Consider the following 22,996-nt stretch of genomic DNA (forward strand, 5'->3'; position numbering starts at 1 on the left):
AGATTGCTTGCCCTGACAACAGTGAATCAGGACTCACCCAATTGTTGTACAGGGCAGGAGTTGTACCTTCATAATCTAGCCTTTTGAATGACCCTTAAGAGCAAGGACAGAGCTGACTACATTTTCTGAGAAGATTAAAAATGAAATCTATTATCGGTAAGAGCAGTCAATACCACATAGATTCCCTGCTTCATCAAATGGTTAATAGTTAAGATTTATTACAGATAGTACTAAAACCACCTGCTTCTCCACCTTCTACCATTTTACTACCAATAATAATAGCATTAAATTTGGAAGTGGAAATTTTTAGAGCTTCCTTTTATTAAAATAAACAGTTTCTATACAGCAAATTTTTAAAACCTAACTCTTAAAACAATTTCCTTCTCAAATCCTTCCTGAATAATCTCAGCCTACCTTGAAAATGCTTTTTTTCCACTGTTTCTTCTGTATTCCTTGGGATCTGTTATTATCAATTGACACTTTTTAATACGATGCCTCCAATTCATTTAAGTACCTTTCATATAAGTATACTGATTATTCATTTTATTCATATAAAAATTATTTGTTGAGACCCTCTTGTGTGCCAGGCACTCTTCAAAGTGCTGGAGACAGAACATCAATCAACAACAAACAAGATGCCTTGGAGTTTTCTCCAAGGCTTCTCATGAAGTTTTATGAGCAAATGACAAAGCAAATAAACAAAATAGATAATTTATATTTTAATAAGTAATATGAAAATAATAAAAGATAATATTACAGAGAGCAATGAGGAAGCCACTTTAGACTGAATAAGCAGATAATTAATCTTCTAACAGAGATCTGAGATAAAGAAATTAGACATAAGGGAATCCCTGGGTGGCTCAGCGGTTTGGCGCCTGCCTTTGGCCCAGGGCGCGATCCTGGAGACCCGGGATCGGGTTCCACATCAGGCTCCCGGCGTGGAGCCTGCTTCTCCCTCCTCGTGTGTCTCTGCCTCATTCTCTCTCTCTCTCTCTATCATAATAAGTAAATAAATCTTTTTTTTTTTTTTAAAGAAATTAGACGTAAGAAGATTTTAGGAGAAAATGCGAGCATAGATGCTCCAAATTGGGAATGGATGTGGCCAAATCCAGAAACAGAGCCCCATCATGGAGAGTGGCAAGGACTAACCAGCTCTTGTAAGAATTAAAGGCAGTAATAAAGAGTTTAGATTTCTTTTCCTAAATTCAGTGAGAACTGGGGGAGTGATACAACCTGATATACACTTTCAAAAGATCACTTTGGCTTCTTAACAGACCTCAGATTGTATAAAAACGAAAACGAAAGCCAGGAAATGTACGGAAGTTATTGGATGGAGTTGGTAGGTCTTTGTGCAGCTTTAGACTGAGGTAGTAACAATAGAGATAGAAAAAGGAGACAGGTATATGACACATGCTACAGGTAGAGATGAAGTGCTAGATAATGTGTTAAATGAGAGGTGTGTGAGTGAAAAAGCAAGAATATGGGGTGACTCCCCAGGTTTTGGCTTGAGCAAATAAGTGGATGAGTACACCAACTAATTAGATACAGGAAACTTGAGATAGAAAGGTTTGGGTAGGGAATGTTGAGTCAGTAGTTAGATACATGGAAATTAAAGACATCCATATAAATATCTATTGAATTCTGAAGGTGTAAAGCGTGTATTTTTACTTTTCTTTGTAGTAATTATGTTAGAAGAAGTACATGGTAAAATCTAAAGGAAAATCTGGTAATGGTCTTCAAAATTTTGTCACTAATGCCTTTGAAATCAAATACCTTTTTTCTCTAAGAGTGCAAACTAGAGGGAAAAAATCATTAGTCACAAAACAGTGGGTGTGCCTTTTTATGTTTAGATTCCAAATATCTTACAATTCTTAGACATAAATTTTCACAACTTATTCATTGAGTAAGTAATCCAGAGATAACCCCACAACCCTTCTACCTCATCCCTATGGCCTGCTTCTTTCAGCTTTCCTAAACAGGAGACCAGGGCACTTTCTTAGATCTTGAAGAGAAAGCCTTGTGAGTGATGTCACATTGTGTCACCACTCAACCAGCTTGCCCAAATTAAGCTTGTGAGCCCTGACTCCTTCTACCTTCAGAGAACATTTTAGAATGGGGCAACCCACCTGACTTTAGGAATTGGGCACCCTGACTTGTACAGGGGTTTCCCTGAGCCATCATGTAACCACCAATAGACCAAGAGTCACCCAGAGAACTCTGGATTAGTAAGAAGCAAGCTCTTTGAACCAATAATTAAGAAAGTTCTTCACAGAGCACCTACCTGGATGGCCTAGTTGGTTAAGCGTCTGACTCTTGGTTTCAGCTCAGATCATGATCTCAGGGTCATGAAATCAAGCCCTGCATCAGGCTCCATGCTCAGTGTAGAGTCTGCTTGGGATTCTCCTTCTCTCTGGCCCTCCCATTTGTGCTCTCTCTCTCCGTAAAATAAGTAAATAAATCTTTAAAAAAAGAAAGAGATGTTTTTCACAAACATGCAAAAAATATTTTGCATTTGTAAATATAATCTAAAATTACCTAATATTTTATCTTTACCCAAATATCATACACAGTCCAGCAATGAAGAAAAAAAATCTTTTAAAATTGTGTCTTCCTAATCTCTGTGGAAGATGTCAAATTTGCCATGTATTTCTAAGCTCAATAAAGTTTTTTGAAAATAATTAGTACTTTTAAGTGAAAAGTCTCTTGGTAAAAATCATATGTGAAAAATAAAACAAATGTTAGAAAACTATTCACTGATATTATTTCTGTCTTCTGGGAGTAGTTGTGGTATATATAGTGGCCACAGAAGGTTAGAAAGGAGAGCAATAGAGAAACAAACATAGAAAGCACTGCTATGTTAGTTACACATATTTCTGGCTGTTCTTGGGGATTTTTTTTAAAGATGTTATTTATTCATGAGAGACACAGAGAGAGGCAGAGACACAGGGAGGGAAAAGCAGGCTCCATGCAGGAAGCCCAACACAGGACTTGTTCCCAGGACCCCAGGATCATGCCCTGGGCTGAAGGAAGCGCTAAACCACTGAGCCACCTGGGCTGCCCCTGTTCTTGGGGATTTTAAAAGGGAGCACAACAACAAAGTTGCTTATTAGACCTAAAAAAAAAAAAAAAAAAAAGAATCCACCATCTTTAATCATGAAACTCTTCTATTTTTGATCTGGACAAAGATGATTATAAGTAGATGTTTTGGCAGTTGAGGCGATAAATGAAATGCTTTGAATTGATTTTAGCCTACAAGTATCAGTTCTGAGGCCAGATATTTAATTTTTTTATTTTATAACAAATGAGCATCAGACCAGCCTGGTTTTATTATTGAAATTACAAATATTGTTATAAGGTAAATAAGTAATTGCAGAAATTACTTGTTTGTTTTCACAATTGTATTCAAGGTACAGCCAATAATTTATATTTTTTTTAAATAGCAAAGAAAAACATGTCATGCATTTGAAAGTAATTATTAGCAGCTGTTGGATTCATGTCGGGTTCTAGGATAGTTTTAAAAAGTAGTGAACATAAAAGTAAAAGTAGCTAGAACTTCAAATGTATTATTACATCTTGAGGAAGAATTAGGCAGAAGGAGAATGAATGTTGGATGGGAAAGGGGTGAGTAGTTGGAACTGTGTTCTCTTAGAGACTGGTTCTCAAGTCACCTCCTTATGGATTCATGTCTAAGTTACAGAAAGGGCTATCAGCAGAAACAACTTAAATAATATTTGTGATATTTTATAAATAAAATATCCTTGATTATCTCTAAGCAGTCTTACCTTAATTTACAAAATCTTTTTAGAAATAACCAAACTGTATTAAAGCAGTGATGGAGATAATGGAAAGGATCATTAATAAGCACGAATAATGGAAGGAAGTTGAGGCAATGCCTTTTCATCTAGATAATGGAGAGATCTCACTAAAGACATCACCACACCAACTAAGGTGATTTTTTAGCTACAACTAAAAAATTGTAGCTGAGAGAAAAAGTATGAAAGCATTTATGATACATTATCTAGATTTTACTAGAAATAGTTAACAATGTGTAAGGCAGGGAAGGGAGAAAGGCACTGTGAAAGTATCCAGAAAATAGAGTTCTTTGTTATGGTAAGAATCTCTCAAAATGAGATCCTTAAGACTTTGTAAAGCTTTGATTTTAAATAGGTGGTTAAAAGCTACAAACCCAGGCCTGTAATTTAATCCCATCCTCAATCCAAGAAAATACTGATTTCTTGATGATACAATAATGATAATAAAAATAATCTTGATGATGATAACAAGCAATTGTTTGCATTAATAATGACAAAATTAGGGGTGCCTGGGTGGCTCCATGCTTGAGTCATGATTCTCAGGTCCTGGGATTGAGTCCCACATCCGGCTTCCCACAGGGAGCCTGCTTCTCCCTCTACCCCTGTCTCTGCCTCTCTCTTTCTATGTCTCTCACGAGTAAACAAATAAAATCTTTAAAAATAATAATAATAGTGACAAAATTACCTGCAATCCAGAGTTTAATAATATTTGCACTTTTGTCAGTTTTATGAAGCTAGAGAGACAGGCTAGAGATCTGAAAGCCATCAGCCATTTTTGCCCTCAAGGCATTTGCAAAACTAAGAAGTGCAAGTTGGAAGCAGCTAAGCAAATCCAGAAATCAAAGTCAAGACCCACCAGGAAGACTAACTGGCCACACCACTTACCCTGTTGAAAATCCTGAAGGGGTACACCCTAGAATCATGGGATGAACCAGAAGTAAACCTTACCAAAACTTCAATGTGGCCTGAGTCACAGTCCTGATTGGATTAAGAAGTCAATCATTCAAGCAAAGAAAGAGATGTTCCATATCATCTGTAGCCTGTATAATTTTAAGTGCCAAAAGACAAGGCTAAATTAATCAAAACCAAAGGAAAAAAAGGATAATAGAAACAGGCTTACAGGTGATCTAGATTTTTAACTTGGCAGAAAGAATATTAAAATAACCATGTTTAACATATTAAACAATAGAAAAAGTGAAAGAAATAAAGAGAAGGAGAATTTCAGCAGAAAATTGGAATGAAAGAAACATATGGAGATTAAAAAATTAAAATGTTCAGTATCTGAAATGGATTTAATAGCAGATTGAAAAGACAATGACAAAAAAATTCTGAACTGTTGCAGGAGATCAAGCCTTGATTCAGGAACCTCTGTAAGTTTTAGTAGGACAAATAAAAAATTCCACTTGCCATATCATATAATGTAACTGTTGAGAGATGGGGGTGCAGAGAGACAGGCAGGATGACAGACAGATATAAAGAAAGATATCGGGGATCCCTGGGTAGCGCAGCGGTTTGGCGCCTGCCTTTGGCCCAGGGCGAGATCCTGGAGACCCGGGATCGAATCCCACATCAGGCTCCCCGTGCATGGAGCTTGCTTCTGTCTCTGCCTCTCTCTCTCTCTCTCTCTCTCTCTCTGTGACTATCATAAATAAATAAAAATTTTAAAAAAAAGATATCTTAAAAGGAACAAGAGAAAAAGAGATAAAATACGATGAAAGAGAAAACAATAAGACAAGATGCTGAGTTCTCAATAGGAATATGGAAATAAAGATGTTTTCAGATGCAAATTTAAGAAAAGCTTATATAGTTTTGCCAAGAAAAGAAGCAAAACTGTACAAAAAGAGGAAAACGATTCAGTTTTTAAAATGAAAAGAAATTAAATACATTTAATTTAAATAAAAAACAAATGCTGCTTGTGAGAGACACTTTTTAAATACAAGAAAAATCTATTTTTATGTTAATGGTCAAAGCATATTTTAATACAGAAAACATTTCTAGAGATTAAAAGGAATATTTCATAATAATAAAAGCATCAATTCACCAGGAATTTGTACAATCCAAAATTAATACATTTTCAATAACATAAAGAAAATTTTTGTGACAAAATTGATAAATCGAAAAATAGTATACAAATTCAGAGTCATAGTAAGAGACCAAATATTCTCCGTATCTAATAGAACAAGAAGATAGAGAGTTAGAAATGGACAGAAAACTTAATTAACAAATTTAATTGAAATACATAAAATATTGTTTTCACCAACCACAAAACACATATTTTTTTTAAATCTACATTCGGAATATTTTCCAAGTTAACCATATGCTACATTATAGAAGAAGGTTTAAGAACTTCAAAGGATTGATTTCATTCAGAGTATGTAAACTGCCATTAGAAGAATTAAACTAGAAGTTAATGAGAGACTATAACTAGAAAGTCACCAACTGTTGGCAATTAAGCAGCTAATTTCTAAGCACACAAGTCAAAGAAGAATCACAAAAAAATTAGAAAATATTTTTAACTGAATGATAATGAAAATATTGCTCAACACTTGAGGAACTCAGAATTTTTGAAGTAAAATTTGTAGCCTTCAAATAATATATTTAGAAAGAAAAAGGCTGAAAAAAATCTATAATATTCCCTGTTAATAAAAGAAAAGAAAAAAGGCAAAATAAAGTAGAAAATAATAAAAATAATAGGAAAAATCAATTTAGTAGAAAGACTATAATACAATATAAAAAATGAACAAAGCCAGAAGTTGCCCTTTGGAAAGATTAATAAAATTAATGAAATTAATAAAAGGAAGATAAAATTAACAAAATTAATTAATTAATTTATTTATTTATTTATTTATTTTAATTTACTTATGATAGTCACAGAGAGAGAGAGAGAGAGAGAGAGGCAGAGACACAGGCAGAGGGAGAAGCAGGCTCCATGCACCGGGAGCCCGATGTGGGATTCGATCCCGGGTCTCCAGGATCGCGCCCTGGGCCAAAGGCAGGCGCCAAACCGCTGCACCACCCAGGGATCCCAACAAAATTAATTTAAACTCATGTAGGACCAGGAACTAGGACAACTTGGGTTAACAACTAAACAAAGTAATTAATAAAAATGTGGTATGCTTGATAATACAATTTACATGATATTTATATGTAGCACTGTCAAAAACATTTTAGTAGCTAAATTTACACTTACAATATGTTTTGGCAGAGGAAGAAATGCATGTGTCCCAAATTTATGTAAGAATATAAGTTTGTAATATTTTTGTAAGAATATAACTTACATAAGAATGTAAGTTTCTCTTTATCCTACTTCTTCCTCCTAAGCAGTTAGACACTAGTAGGAAAATTATCAATTCTGATTGGATCCATTTTTAACTCATACTGCCTAAATTCAACTGGCCCCATATTATTGCTCTGAAATCATGTCATTCATATTGAGTAACTCCCACTGGAATTAATTTTAATCCAACCCAAGAGTACTAGCTTCCCCAGTCCCATATCCATTTATACTCATTCATAACATGACCTTCAATTCTACTTTCCTAAGAAGATTTATATCATTTAATATTAACACCTGAAATTTTCTTATTACTTTGTTTATTTTTCAAAGTTTTGATCTTTGTGATCACCACAAGCTCCCTGAAAACAGAGATTACTGTCCTGTTCATTGCTGTCCCTCCAGTATTGAAAACAGTGTCAGAAACAAAACATTTAAATACTTACTAAAAGAATATGTTGAAGGTCTGATTTCCATGAATGGGCCTGGTTATTCAAGCAATAACACCCTCTGAGAACTAAAGTGCAAGATAAAACATAAAAAGTATCTTCCCCAAAACAAGAAAGAGCTGACAAAAGAGTAGAGTACTAGCTGGCCAAATATAAGGAGAACAGAAACAGAAAATGAGAGACAGGTGGCTAATATACTGGTGGCCACTTTTGTTCTAAAGAATTTGCTGATCCCTGAAAATTTAGGTTTCAGCTTGGCAACCTCCTCAGGGAAGACAGATAAAACATAAAGCTCGGTAGCCACCCAAAATAAGGAGTTTAGAGAGGGAGAACCTCTTTAGGTTATGCAAGGTATTTAAAAAGTGCTAAATGCTTAAGATAAAAGGATAAACCAGAAGTAAATCTACTCAACTGTATACACACAATGGATTACAAGGAAGATTTTCTTAGTACTAACAAAGCAGGGTGAAAAAGAAAGAGACAATAATTTGGGAAGCCATGGGTGAATTTGCAACCTAGGTTTCCATAACCTGAGTGATCCAGGCTCACTCAAGTCACGAACTAGATAAAATGGCCCCAGTAAGCTGTCAAACAACAACAGTGAACACCATATAAATATTGTTTATTTCCAATGTTACTTAGGTTTGTATCTTTTCCCCTCCAGCCTTCAGTGGTTTATTTTTTACATTTTTTATATACTTAGATTGTTTTCTTTTATCACATTCTGTACCTTACCCTGGGGTCCCCAACTTCCTAAATATTTTGTTCAATTTGCGTTAAGTTTCACTGTTTGTACTATAAAGTTCCATGGGTTTTGACAAATGTATAATGTTGTGTATTCAACATAACAGTATTATACAAAGCAGTTTTCTCACCCTAAAATATCTCTTAAGATTCATTTACTCAGTTCCTTCATCTTCCCCCAAATCCTGACAACCACTATTCTTTTTATGATTCCCATAGTTTTGTCTTCTCCAGAATGTCCTAAAATTAAAATCACACTGTACATAGCTTTTCAGAGTGACTTCTTTTCATTAAGTAATATGCATTTAAGATTCACCCATGTCTTTTTGTGGCTCAGTAACTCACTTTTTCAATTATTCAATCATATTTCCTTGTTTGGATGCACCAAAGTGTGTTTATACATTCACCCACTTGAGGACAACTTGGTTACTTCCAGTTTGGGGGGATTCTGAATAAAATTGTTATAAACATTCACATGCAGATTTTTTGTGCGGCTATAAGTTTTCAAATTGGGTAAATAACTAGAAGTGCAATTGCTGAATCATATGATCCAACTGTGTTTAGCTGTGTAATAACTACTCAGCTGTCTTCCAAAGTGGCTATCCTGTTTTGCATTCCCAGAAACAATGAATGAGAGTTGTTGCTTTGCATCCTCACTAGCAATTGATATTGTCAGATTTCTCTTCTCATTTGTTTTCTTTTTCTTTTTTTAATTTTAGCCATTTTAATAGGTGTGTAATGATAGCTCATTGTTACTTTAATTTTCAATTTCCTTATGACAATGATATTGAGCATCCTTTCACCTACTTAACTGCCATCTATATATCTTCTTCAGTGATGTGTCTATTCAGATCTTTTATCTATTTTTAATTGAGTTTTTTTCTTAGTTCTAAGAGTCCTTTGTATATGATTGATACAACAAACATACAGTCTTATCAGATATGTTTTTGTAAATATTTCCTTTCACTTTGTGATTTGTCTTTGGATTCTTTTCATCATGACTTTGAGCAGAAATTTTTAATTTTAATGATAATCAACTTACCAATTTTATTTTTATGGATCATTCTTTTGGTGCTATATCTAAAATTCATTACTAAATCAAGGATTCCCTAGAATTTCTCCTACTTTTTTTTCTTTCTTTTCTTTCTTTAGATTTTATTTTATTTATTTGACAGAGAGAGATTGAGAGCTCATGAGCAAGAGTGGCAGGCAGAGGAAGAGGGAGAAGCCTGACTCAGGGCTTGATCTCAGGACCCTGGGATCATGACCTGAGCTGAAGGCAGTTGCTTAACCAACTGAGCCACCCAATCACCCTTATTCTTTTTCTAGAAGTTTTGTAATTTTCCATTTTACGTCCAACTGTTCCAGCACTGGTTGTTTTTTTTTTTTCTTTTAAACTATCCTTTCTCCACCAAAATGTTTTTGCTCCTTTGACAAAGATCAATTAACTATATTACTGTGGGTCTATTCCTGGGCTCTTTATTTTGTAGCAGTCATCTGTTGTCATCTATTGTCAATAGCTGCAAAATAATTTTGGGAGATTTTAATTGAGATTGCATTGAATCTACAGTCAATTTGGAAAGAACTGACATTTTAACAATATTGAATCTTTACATCACGAACATCATACCTTTCACTTAACATACATTTTTTCCCAAGATTTTATTTATCTATTCATGAGAGACACAGAGAAGCAGAGGCATAAACAGAGGGAGAAGCAGACTCCCCACAGGGAGCCTGATGTGAGACTGGATCCCAGGACCCTGGAATCATGACCTGAGCCAAAGGAAGACTCTCAACTGCTGAGCCACCCAGGTGCCCCTCACTTAACATACTTTTTAATTGTAGTTCCACAAAGAGTAGACAAGAAGATAGAGATGGAGAGAGAAAAGAAAAGGAAGAGAAGGGAAGAGGACAGAAGGGAAGGGAGGAAGAGAGGGAGGAGAGAAAGGAGAGAGAAAAATTAGATAATATTTCAAGAGGTATGGGATGAGACTTCTATAATTGATGGAAAGCACCAATCCATAGATTCTTCTAAACAACCCCTAACAATATGTTTTTTTTTTAAAGAAAGCTAATTTTAGGTGGATAACAGTGAAATTACCTAACACCAAAAAATCATGCAAAATATTTTAAACAATCAGAAAATATTTTAATAGCATTGAAAGTAGTGACAAACTGATGAATGATATTTCAAAGAACGTTAATAAAAACCACAAATGAAAGGAACTAAATCTTTCTTTTTAATTTTTTTTTTTTTTTTTTTGATAGTCACACACACAGAGAGAGAGAGAGAGGCAGAGACACAGGCAGAGGGAGAAGCAGGCTCCATGCACCGGGAGCCCGACGTGGGACTCGATCCCGAGTCTCCAGGATCGCGCCCTGGGCCAAAGGCAGGCGCTAAACTGCTGCGCCACCCAGGGATCCCTGGAACTAAATCTTTAATGGAATGAAAGGTTGCTATGCCCCCAATGAAAATATTTTTTTAGATACATGTTTTTTTTTATTATTTAAAGGCATTTTCTGATGGAAGAAAGTGAGATTGTCACTTGAAGGACCTTAGTAAGAAAATTCTAAAGGATATACTACAGGAAGAGAATGGGGTGATACCATATAGAAAGACTGAAATGGGGCACCTGGGTGGCTCAGAGGTTGAGCATCTGCCTTTGACTCAGGTCATGATCCTGGGGTCCTGAGATCAAGTCCCACATAGGGCTCCTTGAAGGGACCTTGTTTCTCTCTCTGCTTATGTCTCTGCCTCTCTCTGTGTGTCTCTCATGAATAAATAAATAAAATCTTTTTTAAAAAAGACTGAAATACAAGAAAAAGCACAGGGCAAAAAATTAGTAAATGCATGAGTTAATGTTTTAAAAAGATGTTACTTTAGTGTCTCTCATTTTTATACTAGTTTCAATAAAATACTAACTACCAAAAGAACTTCTGCAAATAAATAAAATGGTCAAAAAATTTGACTTCATAAAAGATGATATTCAAATGGCCAACAGACATAATGTACTCAACTTTATTAGTAATCAAGGAAAGAAGATTAAACTCAAAGTCTAAACACGACTGAAACTGCATGTATATGCTGATAATGCACCTGTACATCAGCATGATCACCTCATAAGAGTTCAGCCTTATTCAACAGACTTGAAAATTTACACTCCGTATGACATATCAGTTCTGCACTGAAGTAGAGAACCTAAGGGAATAAAGACCCACATGCGCCAGGAGACAAGTACAAGAATTTTCAAGGCGGCCTTGCTGTAATGAATACTACAAATAACCCAAATAGCCACCAACAGTAGAATTTCTTAGTAAATTGTGGTACATTCAACAAAGGAGCATTATGTGTCAATGCAAATGAATGAACTACAACTGCATTCAGCTGAAGGGATACATCTCACAAGCATAATGCTGAATGAAGGAAACAAGAAACAAATGAATCCATACTATGGTTCCATTTCTACGTGGTTCTCAAACAGTCAGAAACTAAACCTTATTGTTTAGGAATGCTTAAGGAATTGTAAATTGTTGTAAATTGTTAAAGGCAAGAAAACACTAATGAGAAGAAAGACAGTGAGAGGGACTTCTATTTGGGAAAGGGAGTGGAGGACTCCTAGGGGGCAGCCAACATTCTCTGGGAATAAGTGTTGGTAACATGAGTAGTCGCCTCATAATTATTCATTAAACAAATTATATATTTTTTCTTTGCTTTTTTTCTACTTTTTTGTATATCTTATAATAAAATAATAAAAAGACGAAAAAGAAATGGATTGCTCTGTACTTTTAAATTAGATTATTTTCCTATTTTTCTGCACATTTCATAATGAAAGAAAGATCTTTGAAGGAGGGAGTTGACTATACTCCTGTACTAAGCCTCTAAATAAAAATTTTCGGAGCAAATAATTAATTTCTTTCTTTATACCTTAAAATTTGTTGTTCTTCTTATACTCCCTTTCCCAATAGAATCCTGTCTGGTTCAACTTTCCCTTCTTGTTCTCATTTCTCTATTTACTCTCCTCCTTTGGGGAATTCTCAAAGTACCATTCTTTATTTCCTTTTTCTGATCATCTTTAAAATATAATCCACAATGTCCACCTGCATTTCTTCACATCTGGCGTCCCACTAAGCCTCTACCATTGGGTTTTTGCCTCTACCAATCAACTGAGTGCACAATTCTTCTGGAAGTCATGTTCAATAACTTTGTTCAGTATCCTAGGCCTTTGAGTTTTGTGCTGGAAAAGCTTGGTTTTATTGTATTTAAAAAACAAACAAGCAAACAAACAAAAAACCTGGAAATGCAAACACAGGCTGATACCATCAGGAGAAAGGATAAGGGAACTGGTAGAAAAGATTTAGGGGCAGAGAATAAAATAACATGTGCATGAAATACAAATAAGTTTCAAAGTGAGATAAAATGTGAAAGGGAAAGAGATAACACATATGGAATTAGAGAGGGCTTCAGAAAAGTATGGGGGTGGGGAGAGAAGAAGGGGATTTGATATTGATGAGCGTGTGCGGAGGGCAGAATTCTGGACTTTGCCCCTTCACATATTTTACCTCACATAATTCTCACACTAATCTGTAGTATGGACACCATCATTCCCATTTTACATAAATGAAACTGAGGCTCAGAAAGGTTTAGTATCTTTCCAAGATTAATAATAGAAAAGCATGAAAATGCCTGGATAGTTCAGTCAGTTAAGTGCCTGACTCTTGGTTTCAGCTCAGGTCATGATCTTAGAGTCCTGTGATGGAGCCTCACGTCAGGCTCCGTGCTCAGTGCAGAGTCTGCCTAAGATTCTCTCTCCCTTCCCTCTGCCCCACAAGACAGCTAGTGCTCTCTTTCTCTCTCTCTAAAATAAATTTAAAAGTCTTAAAAAAAAAAAAAGACACCTTCAACAGAACCTGTAGGCAGGGCAGTTGAATCTACAATAAAGGCAGCAGAATTTGATGATCAAAGTGGACAGGTTACTGGTTCTCAGTTTTAGAAGGAGCTTGTCACTCAGGAGCTGTTCACTCCCAAGGAAGGGAAACGATCTCTTTGCAGTCAGGGACGACTCCGCAAAAACTCCCCAGTGATAAAAAACCTTCTGAAGAGCTTACCCACGCACAGCAAAGACTTGTCATTGCAGTGAGGAGAAATCGGAGGTAAATGAGAATGGAGAGCAAAAGGAAATTCTTCATGAGAAAAACATCAGACAAATTCCGATTGAAGGGCATCCCACAAAACCTGACCAGTGTGCCTCAAAACTGTTAAGGTCATCAAAAATAAGGAAAGTGAGAAACTCTCACAGCCAGGAAAAGCCTAAAGAAAACTGATGGCTATATGGAGTGTGCAATCCTACATGAGTGCTGGACAAAAACAAAAACAAAAACATCAAGTACAAATTAAGGAAATCTGAATAAATGATCAAGTTTAGTCAATAATAATGTATCGATATTGGTTCCTTAACCACAGTCAAGGTGCCAGATTAATACAAATTAATAAAGAGGGAAACTGGGTGAAGGTATGTGGAAACTTTCCACTGTGTCTTAAATTTTTCTGTAAATCTAAACTTGCTTAAAAGTTAAGAGTTCTTGGGGCATCTGGGTGGCTCAGTGATTGAGTGTCTGCCTTTAGCTCAGGTCATGATCCCAGAGTCCTGGGATGGAGTCCCACACCAGGCACCCCATAAGGAACCTGCTTCTCCCTCTACCTATGTCTCTGCCTCTTTCTGTCTGTCTCTCATGAATAACTAAAATCTTAAAAAAAAAAAAGTTAAAGTTCTTTTTCTTTAAAAACAAAAAGATTTTTTTGTACTGTATTTATATTAGGTAAGATGGAGAACATGGAGACCCTGCCATAAATCTAAAGTTAGATTGTGGTTAAGATTAGCATGTTTCAGGAATATTAAAAAATCTAATAAGAAACAAATACTAGAGATTATCACAGTAGCATGCTTTGGCTTACTAGGAGTCCTAAGATGAAGATTTGAAGGGTACTTTTATAAATCAAGATTCACTGAAAAGTAAAATTTGGATTTGAAGAGCAAGAGTTATTTACTATTTAGGGTTGTATTTGCACCACAATTCTATTCTATTTATAGGAAAATCAGAAGTATTAAAAACAGAGCCCTTTTCCACCCAGCCAATTGCTTTCTAAATTACATGAGTTATTATGTAAAATGGACTTAATCTTTTATCATCCATTTGAGATATTACCATTCATTTGAGACCACAGGAGTTATTACATATCTAAAGTGACATTTTTATCTTCAATAAATTCTAATTCAGTTCATATATTAACTGGAGAAACACAATTTTAGTGTGCTTAATCAAAATGCTTTATGGATTCCTCATTCCATACCAGTAATAGTAGTAGGATGCTTCAACAAAAATAATAATTAAAGTATTCATTTGAATAACCATAAGGAGGGTTTTCTCTTCAGTCCCTTTAAGGGAACCTGTCTAGTAGACCAAGCTTGTTTGGCAATTCATACTCCCCAAAGGTGTCATCATAATTCCATGATTCAATTATTTTCCTAATTTCCCATTTGCTTCGGATTTCTCTATAGGTACCGTTTGTCAATTTGACTTCAAATAACTCATAAATAACTTAGAGTCTTAAAACCCATAAACACACCTTTATTGTCACTCCTATAAAGCCATATGTTTTAGTAACCCAGCATTCATTTGATTTTAACACGACTGACAAACCTGTGATGATTAGAATTGCTGTTTTATTTTATAGCACAAATTGCTGAAAAGGGTACACCTTTCCATAATTATAAATAGTATTTGCACAATGGCATATTCTGAACTATATTTGATTTATTTAGATAAGCCTTTATATATCCTGTTGGTGTCTAAGATTTATTTTTATCTTAAGGTATATTTTTGGTTTAAATACAGAGTTTTCTAGTTTTTTAGACTTACATGCCCTTTTTATAATAATATTCCTTCATTCAAGATTTATAAACTTCCCAACATCATTGACTGTGAGCTTAAAGAACTTACATTACTGTGTATGTTTTTAAATGTAATTTTCTATTTCACTTTTCAATATCTTCACTTCTATGACTGCACAACAACTAAGAGGTTATTATATCTCAGAACTAAAATGTCCTTTGGTCAAATTTTTAAAGATTCCTTTCAAGTTAAACCTCTGTAGCTGTATGCTTATATTCTACACAGACACATAAACAACAGTGTTACCTAAATCTCTTCAAAAGTTTGTTTTACAAAAAAAAAAAAAAAAAGTTTGTTTTACTATTTCTATAACCTTTCCTTGAAAGTAATTTCTGCTCCATGAATGGAAATCACATATTTCACTCTTTTTCCAACTCCAGTAGAAATGATGACCAGCCACCCTCTTGAACAATACAAATACTTTAAACAATCTTTGAGTCATCTCTCTCTCTTTTTTAAGATTTTATTTATTTATTTATTTATTTATTTATTTATTTATTTATTTATTTTAAAGACAGTGGGAGGGGAGGGGAGAGGCAGAGAGAGAGAGAATCTCAAGCTGACTCCCATTGAGCATGAAGCCTGATGTCGGGCTTGATCCCACCACCCTGAGATCATGACCCAAGCCAAAATCGGGTCAGTTGCTTAACCAACTGAGTGCCTGGCACCACTTGAGCCATCTCCTAACCAGAAAAAAGTGATTACAAAATATTGAACTTGTAAAAAAAAGTCCTTATTTTTTCTTTCTTGCTTTTTCCGTCTTTTCCCATATATATCAAATAAGGTGAAATTTCATGTTAGCACACAAACACAGCACCAGGTTTTGTTTTTGCTTTTATCACAGAAATGGCATACATTCATTTTCAACTTTGAATCTCTTTTTGACTATTAATATCATTTAGGGATACAAATTAAACTTCAAAAAGAACAAGCCTTAAATAATTTAGTCATAGCTTAAGGAAATTTTTTCCAAAGTTTTCACAGAGGATTTCAGGTTATACAGCTGAAATATTTACCGTTAAAACACGTTTTGAATGTCCCTGTCCAGAGCCATAAGCTTGATTTTGACAAATACTAGTTCTTAAGTAAAGTAATTTCAGACTTCATGTCTAGCCACTTTCTTTCAATTTTTTAATACTCTGAGGATGTCTGGGCCCAATAATCTTTTAAACTTTAAATACAGGTTTTAGCTACTCTCCATTGCATTAATCACTCATTTGAAGTATTTTAACAAGTAAGGAAATAAATCAGCATGAAGTGGGATAAGCTAAAATCTTACTACAGAGTTAATAGAAACCTGCACGCAATTTGGGGAAAATCTGCACAGACATAAATTTGTTGATCATAGGATAAATTGGAGCAGAGAAAAAAGCACATTGGTAAGAGAAAGGAAGGAATATGAAAGCAAAATGTACTTTTTATTTCTTGGTACATTTTATAAAACTAATTGGTCTAGGGACACCTGGGTGGCTCAGCGGTTGGGCATCTGCCTTTAGTTCAGGGCGTGATCCCAGGGTCCGAGGATCCGGTTCTCACTGGGCTCCCTGCCAGGAACCTGCATCTCCCTCTGCCTATGTCTCTGTCTCTTTCTGTATCTCTTGTGAATAAGTAAATAAAATCTTTTTTAAAACAACACCTAATTGGTCTAAAACGTGATATTTGAATTTAGAAACTCCTATACCCCATCTACCTCATGCAGAAAGGTTATTTATAAATAGTATATAGTATATTCACCTAGTTAGTTAGGTAACATTATATAGTTAAAATGTAAGCCACCTATTTATTATCAGTTTAATCACAAGCACTGTGATTAGTCTTCCACCATTGACACTTCATGGTTCCATGACTTTGAGAGAGGACTAAAAAGAAACAAATGGTTATCTTCAATCTTAAAGAGTACAGTTTTCAGGATTAGCATTCTTTCCTTCTTTACATAAATTCCATACTATCATAAATTTTATTCTCATTATATAAACTAAAAAGAGATGTACTCACATTTTTATATTAATTAGAAATCATAGTAGAATGTTAACTGAATTATCTCTAGACCTGCATCTAATTTAAAGTGATGGTTTATAAGCTAAATAAATTTTTCTGGGTCAATTACTTCTGTGCTCAGTAAAAATAATACTCTAGCCAATGATAAAAGTTGAAATTAAAGAATGAGAAAAAGCAAGAAATTCTCTGTATGATTAGTTGCCTACTTGGGGATTTCTGAAAGAACAAATTTATGGAGTTAATGTAATGAGCTAGTCTGAGATCTCTTCCAAGAACATCAGCTTGTCTAATTAGGTTTTTGGACAATTTGCCAACCATAAATAAGTTACAGGAAAAGTTTCTAGTTTCTATGAGTAATATATTTTCCTATCACTCCATTTCATACAATTTGGCCTTCTTTCAAATCCCTCATTTATTCTTGAATATTTGTAACTGATGATTACTCTTTTATTGATGATGGCCTGATCCTGTTACTTCCAAATAAATTGCCTGTTGACTGATAACCTTCTGAGGAGCTACCTCCTTTAAAATGGGCTTAGCATATATTTTCCTTTCTGGCTTTCTAGCAGCCAGTAAAATCTAATAATGTGGGTCATTTTAATGACTCAAACTTTAATAAACACTTAGAACCTGTGTTCACTTTAATGGCTAACAATTAATAAAAAATGTGGCACAAAATTGGTGAATATTATGTAATGTACCTTATTTAACTCAGCTTATAGCATTCTTACAGTTTAATTATGCCCTGTATAGTTGCAATATGCTTCCCAAATGGCCTAGAAGCAGTAAACATATGGTGAACTACAAATCCAAATTTGTCACTTTATTTTGATATTAAGGATATCGAATATAAGTTATGATGGGAATGAGCTATTATATATATTCACACTGAGTAACAATGGTTGAGTTTGGGTTTTTCTGACCCTACTTTTGTTGTAGAGGGTCATTTTAGTTTGCATACATTTGAAAATAAAAAAGCTTTTCAGTTTATATTAATCATAATTGATAGGTGGCACACAACTGAATATTACTTAGAAGACCATTGGTCCTTTCTTCTTAGAAAAGAAACAAAACATTTGTGAGGTAATCCTTTTTCCTTTTGACCAAGCAGGCCAATGGTGACTCAATATAAGTTAGGATCAGTTTTGAGTAATCTCTCTATTCTAAGTAAATAACCTATGGTTTTTCCCCCCTTTTATTTGTTCCCAATTTTATGAAGATATAATTGGCATATTTTAAATATTGTATCAGTTTAAAGTGAACAATATTACAATTCAATATATGTATATAATGCAAAATGATTACCACAGTAAATTTAATTAATATCCATCACCTTGCATGATTCCAATTTTTTTGTGATGAGACTTTTAAGATCTACTCTTTTTTAGTAATGTTCAAATATACATTACAGTATTATTAACTATAATCATCACGCTATACATTATATCGCCAGAACTTATTAACCCTACAACTGTAAGTCTATACCTTTTGATTCTTTTTACTCCCTCTACCTTCCCCCCCTCACCTCTCTGGCAACCACCAATTTGTTCTTTGTTTCTATGAGTTCAGTTTTTTTAGATTCCATGTATAAGAGAGATCATACAGTATCTTTTTCTGTCTGATTTATCTCACTTAGCATCATGTCCTCAAGGTCCATGCATATGGTCACTAACAGTAGAATCTCCCTTATCGTGGCTGAGTAAAATTCCATTGTCTATATGTTTTACATTTTCTTTATCCATCAGTTCATCAATGAATACTTAGGTCGTCTCCATGTCTTGGCTACTGTGAAAAATGCTACAATGAACATGGAAATACAGATACCTCTTCAGAATAGTGGTTTCATTTCCTTCCGATATATCCAAGAGTGGAACTGCTAGATCATATGGTAGTTTTATTTTTAATTTTTCAAGGCACCTCTATACCGTTTTACATCCTCCTAACAGTGCACAAAGGTTCCCTTTTCTCCACATCTCTTTGTGAGGTAATTTTAATTTTAACTTCACGAGGTGGTACAAGTGTGGTGGCATAAAACTGTTATAAGTAGCAGTTAAACCACACCACAGGCCTTCTTTACCTGCCATACCACACAGCGCACGTGGGTGAAAGAAAGGAAAGAATAGCCTTCTCATACTATTTGTACTAATGAGGAAGGCAAGGAAGACTGATCCAAGGCAGGATCCAGGAGGTCCAGCTTAGCTCCAGCCAACTCTAAAGAAAACAAGCAAATTTTAATTCACATTGTAATTGATTGTATTTAGGAATAAACTTAATGTTCAGGCCATGAGGCTTTAATGGGTGAGTAGCAGTCTAAAGACAGATTGCAACAGTTATAGCTTGACTATTGGTCATCATCATACGAGCAAAGAACACTTCTAGTGGAGAAGCAATAACAATGTCTTATTTTGTACTGTTGGGTTTTAGGTAATGTGGAAGCCAGTGCTAAGACAGAAAGTCAGCCTCTCTTTCACCTATTCATCTGTCTTCTTTGAATTAGGCTTCTTATGATGAAATGGGTAGACACTGTGATTGTTTATGGGAAAGAAACCAACAAAAAAGGTTGATTTTCTGGAACCTCAAATCATTGTCCCCTTAAAGCCCCTTTCCTATATGGCTCTGTTGTCCCCAGTGTTATTCAGTGATACAAACCTTAGTTATTCATCAATTTCTGGAGTTACCCATCCCAGGCTCCCCCTCACTCTCTTGCTACGTTAATAGTTAATAGTTCCCCTGAAATCCTATCACTTTGCTGGAGGATTGATGTAAGTCTCCAGCAATTAACATAATTACAAGCCTGATTATCTTCTAATTGCATTATGAGTATTTGGTTATTCACTACACAAATTAGAGAAAATTAAAGAGGAACAAGATCCTGTGGTGTGGGCGTCAAGCTTTCTAAAACAGTTATGAGCATTTAAATGCAAAGTAATAACTCAAAGATGAAGGCCATTTTACATTTCTCTTGGCTAATAATTGACACATTTCATTTTGGAGAAAGGTCCTTTCTTTTTCTTGTTTTTTTTTTTTTACTTGTTTTGTTTTTTTATTTATTTGTTTGCTTGTTTGCTTTTTGTCTTGATTAAGGTACACAAAACTCTCCATGACTTAAAAATTCTCTCCAAAATCCCCAAAGCATAAAATAAACTGCAACAATTCCATGTGGTCTGTGTTGGTTCATGTAATAAGAACAGAGTAAATGAATAAATGACAGTTAAAAGTATTCTAAGTAGGACTTGGAAGCTGTACCTAAAAACAGTACTAATTTCGTAAAAATCATCATCACCTCCATCCTGGGAACATTCTTGTAATAAAGAAAATAAAGCATTAAACTCTGAGGTGTGTGGTCCTCATTGATTATGCTGCAATATCAGACTTGGAAAATTGAATTTGTCATGAGACAGAGGCAGGAGCATTTAAGATTAGGTACTCTATGGTGGAAGAAACAGAGTCACCCTTCTCTTACTATTCCTGTGTGTCAGTTTCACTCACTTTCATTCTTGCTGCCCTGCCTCTGCTTGACCCTCCAGGGAATAACACCCCTTCGAGTACAATAACCATACCTGATAACACAGAGCAAAACAAAGGAACCAAATAGGACCCTGTTCGAGTAATTAAACAAGGAGGCCACTAGACTGGAGTGGCTCTAATGCTTCGGTGGACACCAGAAGCAAACAGAAACCGAAGCCAGGATCAGTTCCTTGAAATGCTTCAAAGATGAGAAAGGAAACCTGAAAACAACCAATCACAGTAGCCAACTTGTCTTTCCCAAATAAGGCAGCTTAAGTTTTAGCCAATCAAATCATTTCCTTGCTTTGCCCCTGCCTTTCCTCAACACCTGTTGGTTCCATAAAAACTTTTCCCCAACTCCTTTTGGCTAAAAGCATCAAACCATTTTCCTTTTGGTGCTGCCTTTAGATTCCCGTCAATGTTTGTCAAAATTTTAATGTACCTCAGTTTATATTTTAATAACACAAACACATACTTTTCTTGATTCCTCATTGTATGTTTGGGACCAGCTGATGTTTTCAAAGAGAAATTTTATTAAGTCCTAGGAGAGAACAAAGTGAGAATAATTAGAGGGGGAAAAAACAACATAAAAATAGCCAAGGCTCTAAAATATAGGCACCCCAACTCCATAGGAATTCCCCAAGTACTATTCCTGATTCCTTGACAAGTGGCTACTTGCAGACACCTACAAGGTATGTGTTGCATTATTTCCTCCACCACAAACACAATATTTTTAATGTCTCATTATTTTTCAAATTAGGAATCACACTCAGGTTTCCTAACCCATCTTGGGCTCTAGTAGTGAGAAGAATATACTATTTCTATGGCCATTTGGCAGGACTAGATGAACAATGGTCTTCATCAGCACATTCAGGAAAACCCTGCTTACTAATCTCCCTGCTTCTGATATGATGTGATGTGGCCCTATCTGGTCAGGAATAGGAACACCAAAAGATTTGTCTGTAAGTAGCTTTTACTTAAGAATCTCTCTTTCTAACCATCCTGAAAGGGTAGCTGTGTGCAAGAAAGGACTTATGTTTATAGTAGGTTCCTTGCTGACAGCTGAAATCTTCTTGGCAATTCGCAGTTCATCTTGCCTGAAAGTGAGAAACCATACACTGGTGATTCTACATGTGCTTTTGCTAAAACTGTAGCCCACATAAAATTTTCTCCTGGTTAAATAAGACATCTTAGCTGCTACACAAATTATTCCTCATTGGTAACATACTAACATCCTGTACTCTGAACTCCCATGGCATTTTGATCTTCCCTTCACTTGACTTTGGTTAATTCGCTCAATCAAGACCTATTTAGTGAACATCTACTGTATGTTTGACCAAACCAGATGTAGGCTTGCCTTCCTGAAGCACAGTGGCAAGTAAGAGACACTTGCAGAGCTGTGTGAAAATAGCAGAATTATACAAGGTGCTACAGGAGCTCAAAGGAATGAGCAATACTGGAAAGATTTTAATTTTAATTATAAAAAGCAAGACAGGCAAAGTTGAGTGGGGACTGGGGAAAGATCAATACAGGAAATACAAGTGTGCCAAGTAAGAAATGTAAGGGAACGTCATGTGCAAAGAACAAGGAAAAGTAACTATGGCATGTTTAGTGAAATGACTTGCTATGGTGTCTGGAACATTACATGTGAAGGAGGGAGTATTTTTACAGCTTATATATTTGGTTAATCAAAGTTGCCATCGCTCTTTTAATGTCTGTCCTGGACTACAAGATCTTTAAGTATACTCATGATACATATCCTAGTCATCATTCAAGCCTCTGCACACAGCACCATCTAGGTTCACTTAGCAAATACTGGCATAATGCAACTGAACTGAGGTGAGCTTGGAGCCTGATCAGGAAGCAGGACCTGATGTGAATCACAGGCCATGTGAAGGGGTTTGAACATTATCTTGAGCACAAGGAAAGATTATCTAAAGGATTTCAACAAGAGGAGAACATAACCCCACTTGAATTTTGGAAATGCAGATTATTTATTTATTTATTTATTCATTTAATAATTAACAGTGATTGAGTTTCAGGTAACATGATTCTGTCTGGAAACACAATGGTAAACAAAACCAGATATAGCCTCAGCTTTCATACAGTTTAGCATCTGTGTGTTGAGAGTATGTGTTAGATGCTATAATGAAAGAGACAGTGTCCACTCAGATCATGTTGTAGGAGAGTCTGAACTAGGTTGCTGGATCAAGAGAATTTTTCCTGAGGAAATGATACTTGAGGTGTGGTCTGTAATA

General features: G+C 35.2%; 1 long non-coding RNA gene across 1 annotated transcript in view; it reads right to left on the minus strand.

The window, feature by feature from the left end:
• Positions 1 to 22,996, minus strand: part of LOC144300610 (uncharacterized) — a 122,678-nt gene that overhangs the window by 23,900 nt on the left and 75,782 nt on the right. The window contains exons 7-8 of the long non-coding RNA XR_013367388.1: positions 21,214 to 21,279; positions 2,282 to 2,459 (exon numbers count right to left, since the gene is read on the minus strand). This is a non-coding gene — a long non-coding RNA (uncharacterized LOC144300610). The remainder of the gene's footprint in view (positions 1 to 2,281; positions 2,460 to 21,213; positions 21,280 to 22,996) is intronic.

This window comes from Canis aureus, chromosome 28 (genome assembly GCF_053574225.1).
Source record: "Canis aureus isolate CA01 chromosome 28, VMU_Caureus_v.1.0, whole genome shotgun sequence".
Classification (NCBI taxonomy): Eukaryota; Metazoa; Chordata; class Mammalia; order Carnivora; family Canidae; genus Canis; species Canis aureus.